The sequence below is a fragment of the Pteropus vampyrus genome, unplaced genomic scaffold, assembly GCF_000151845.1.
Source record: "Pteropus vampyrus isolate Shadow unplaced genomic scaffold, Pvam_2.0 Scaffold369, whole genome shotgun sequence".
NCBI lineage: Eukaryota > Metazoa > Chordata > Mammalia > Chiroptera > Pteropodidae > Pteropus > Pteropus vampyrus.
The window spans coordinates 496394-500130 of NW_011889150.1; the positions used below are offsets into that span (position 1 = coordinate 496394).

Sequence of the window (3737 nt, forward strand, 5' to 3'; positions counted from 1 at the left end):
GGCTTCCTCGGCCCAGGGGAGGTCTGGCCTGTCCCCTCGTGTCTCTGCATCGGGTGTCTCCAGGCAGCATCCCTGTAGCCGGTGTGACTTGTGGAAAACAAACGGAAGCCTGGGCGGTCCCCGAGGTCCTGGCCTCCCGGTGCGTGCTGCTGGGGCCCCTGCTCCACCTGGGCGGGAGCCCAGCACCCCTCGGCTGGACTGTCCCCTCTCCGGCAGGCACAGCATGTTGTTTTCAAAGCTCCCCATACACTGGCTAAGTTGTTTATTTACATTAATGGACACTTACTAAGCACCTACTGCGCATCCTCCGCTTGATTACCGGAACAGAGGGACCAGCTGTCCCTCTGGCAGGTCATTCTGCAAGTCAGATGATTGTCCTGGATGTCACTGCCACTGCCCGTCCAACCACCTCGAACTGCAGAGCAGTCGCTACTTCCACTGACTCACACTCCCTGACACTACACAGTAGTGGTGAAGGCCATCAAAGCCGTACTCGTGTGACTCATGGGGTGACAATTACTCAAACACGGGGACCTAAGAAATCTCGGGGCTGTGACTGTTCAGTGCTGACCCAGGCGAGGTGCCAGGCTAGATGGATGCAGGAAGATAAGGCCTCAAACGTTCACAGTGACACAAGCCACTCCTGTGAGCCTGTCCGCGGGGAACCCTGTTGCTCTGGCTGCGGAGTCCCTGACACGCAGAAGCACCCTCCACCGCCATGCCAGGGCTTTGGATGCAGGGTGCTCAGACTCAGCGTCCACAATCGCCCCGACGTCGTTCACCCATGGACGCTGGGCTCTGACGGTGCCCGGCTCCACACGAACCGAGCTGGACGACTGTCCTCCCAGGGCCTCGAGCTGCTAAGCCTCATCAGGACAAGGGCACCACCGAGGTGACAGACCCAACGTCCACTCAGCACTCAGAACATGAGGCACAGGTAACGTTTTCTTCAGTTTAAAACCTACCTAGTCCTCAGTGAAAAGGCCTCTTTTGCCGACGGGCACAGAGGTGACGCCATCGGCGAGCTGTCATGGTGCAGGCTGGCGTTCCCCGACTCGCCTGTAAGGGGCCCCGCCTGCCTGCGACGTGGGGACCGCTGAAGCCCTGTGGCAGGGGCATTTCCTGGTGAGGAAACATCCTTCACCTCGTGGCTGACTTGAAATAGCAATGTAAATCTTTACAGCCATTGTCAACCGCTGGGCTGGACCAATATGCAACTTAACGACTGAATCCCCTCAGGTGTCAGTCACCTGTGAGATGGACCAGTGCACGCACGTCCCACACAGAAGGAATCCCTTTCACAGTCGCTATCCTGGTTGTCCTGATGCTTCAGGCCTCAGGCTTGGGGACGGCAGCTGCCCTGATGTCACAGCCGGAGAACACGAGGGCTGCCGCGGCGGGGGCGTGCAGGATGGGGCCCAGGGGAGGTCTGGACACAGCGTGACCAGGCGCCCGCCCGCAGGCCTGCCCGCGCACCGGTCCAGCATGAACGACGCGCTGACCGCGGGACGCACGCCGCGTACCTGTGCGCGGGCCAACGTGTCTCTTGACACGCCAACACACACATGCACACACGTGTCACAAGGGGACTCTGGGGATTGTAACGTCCGCTCAAAAACGCAAGAATTAAAATGACCCTGCGAGTGATGACGTGGTTCTTTAATTGAAGGAAGGACCAAGACTGTCACGTCCCGAGACGCACAGGCCTCACCCAGGTAGTTATCGCCAGCCTTGGCCTCCTCGGCTGCCCGTCCGCTAGCCTCAGTGATCTCCGCCAGTTCTTCAGAACCATGCATGACTGTCCCCCGAGGAGACCCGCCACAGCAGAGTCAGAGGCTGGCCCCGGGCACGGCCGACCGGGCTCACTGGACGTCATCGTCATCAAAGAGGTCTTCGAAATCTGCACCAACAAACGGAACACGGGTGACTGGGGACATGAGGGGAAGAGCCGAGAAAATACCTGCAGAATGAATTGTATGGTCGTTCGAACTGGAGAAAACGCTACACAATCTAAAGGGCTCTGCCCGGGACAGAGTCTCGATGTCGTGCAGCCCGGGGCTCGGATACCGTCCAAGGGGACAAGGCTGTCGGAACGCACTTTACGCTCGTTTCTCCTTAGGCGACGATGTTAAAAAAACGCAGGCAGGGCGTGCTCTGGCCCATGTGGGCCACCACCTGGCAGCCGTGACCGAGCACCGTGACACGTCAGTGCCCACGCCGAGGCTGAGGCCTGGCCCCAGTGACGCGGAGGGGAGTCCACGCGGCTGGGAGGCCCGTGCTGTCAGGCACAAGCCCGGGCCACTGCAGCGAGGAGTCGTGGGGGCGGGAGGGAGGCAGCGGGCGGCCTGTGCGGCCGGCCAGCAAGCCGGAGCGCCAGTCTAAGCCCATGACGACAGGAAGAAACATCGCAAACGCACAGCGCGCCACCTACGGGGCTCGGCGGGCACCGTCACGGCCACGCTGCCTCTCCCTCCACTTTCTCGTTTTCTAACTTCCCTACCAAGGACGGGCACCAACGGGAAACAACCAACACCCCACTCGTGTGGCCTGCGCAGCACAAGAACGGACCAGAAGGAGGGCGGGCGGGATCGTGTCCGTGGGGAGGCGGTGTCCCAGGGCCTCCCGCCACACTGACGCGGTTGTTCCCAGCAGAGCCCCGTCTCTCGCCGCCTGGCCTGGCCGGAGGTCCTGCAGCTCTGAGCACTTGCTTCCCCGGCCCCAACCCTAGCTGGCCCCTCACGCCCTTCACCCCTCTGCTCAGGTGTCAGCTCCTAGAAATAACACCGCTCACCTCTGTCAGGGCCGTTGTCACAGAACTGTCCCTGCCTGTACCCTGCTGACCGCTCCATGACTTTGCACAGGGGGCGAGCCTCGGGCACAATCAGGGCCCCCCTGCCTGGGGGTCACAGGCCATCAGCACCTGTGTGTGGTGAGGAGGAGGAACTCAAAAGCCCACCTGAAGTCCCCGCGGCCCTCCCACAGGAAATGGCTTCCTGAACACGGATGGTCACAGCCCGGCAGGCAGGATGAGCTTCGCGAGCTGTGGGTGGGCGGTGTGACGCGGGCACAAGGCCCTTCCGTGCTCCCTTTCCAGCCTGACTCGGGGAGTCTGACACCACCGCTGCTGACTGCGACCTGGCAGGGCAGCGGGCCCTCCCACAGACGCGCCCCGCATCACGACCGCAGGGCAGGTGGTGGCAACCGCATGCACTTCACAGTGGGACATGGTGCTGCCTCTGTACCCACGGCCAGCAGAGGACCATCAGGTGTGAGCAGTGGGCCGACGCCGGGCCACATGGTCCTGCCGGGCTGGGAGCTGGCATTTGCACGTGGATGGCCCTGCGCAAGACACAAACCTTGGCACGATTTGCTCCCCACACCCTCTTGCTCAGAGAATTCAGAGGAATGCTACTCAGTCCCCAAGGCTCAAATTTTACTTCCTGGTTCTGACAGGAGTTGGTGGCAGCCAGAAGTTGCCCCTGGGGAGCAGCCGGACTCCCTGGGAATACGGTGCCTAACTAGGCGGTCTGGCTTCTCCTGTCAGGTAACAACTACCTGACAAAAAGCCAGACAAAATGACCTGAACTCTGGCTTCAGAGGGTCTTTGCTTGGCTGCAACATCTCAGCAGCCACTTACTAGGGACGAGAGCTCTGTGTGGCGGACACCTCAGGTCAAAGGTCAACAGAGAGCAGTCGTCAACCCCCCAGAAGACCACCGTGTGCTCCTGCTGACTACC

The 3737-nt window shown here is 61.3% G+C and overlaps 1 long non-coding RNA gene across 1 annotated transcript; it reads right to left on the bottom strand.

Annotated features, from left to right (window-relative positions):
• Positions 1–1638: 1638 nt before the first annotated feature.
• LOC105305212 lies at positions 1639–3731 on the bottom strand. Its single transcript, XR_897069.1, has 2 exons — positions 2792–3731; positions 1639–1900 (listed from the first exon to the last, which is right to left on the bottom strand). It is a non-coding gene; the product is annotated as an uncharacterized LOC105305212 (long non-coding RNA).
• Between the last annotated feature and the right edge of the window lie 6 nt (positions 3732–3737).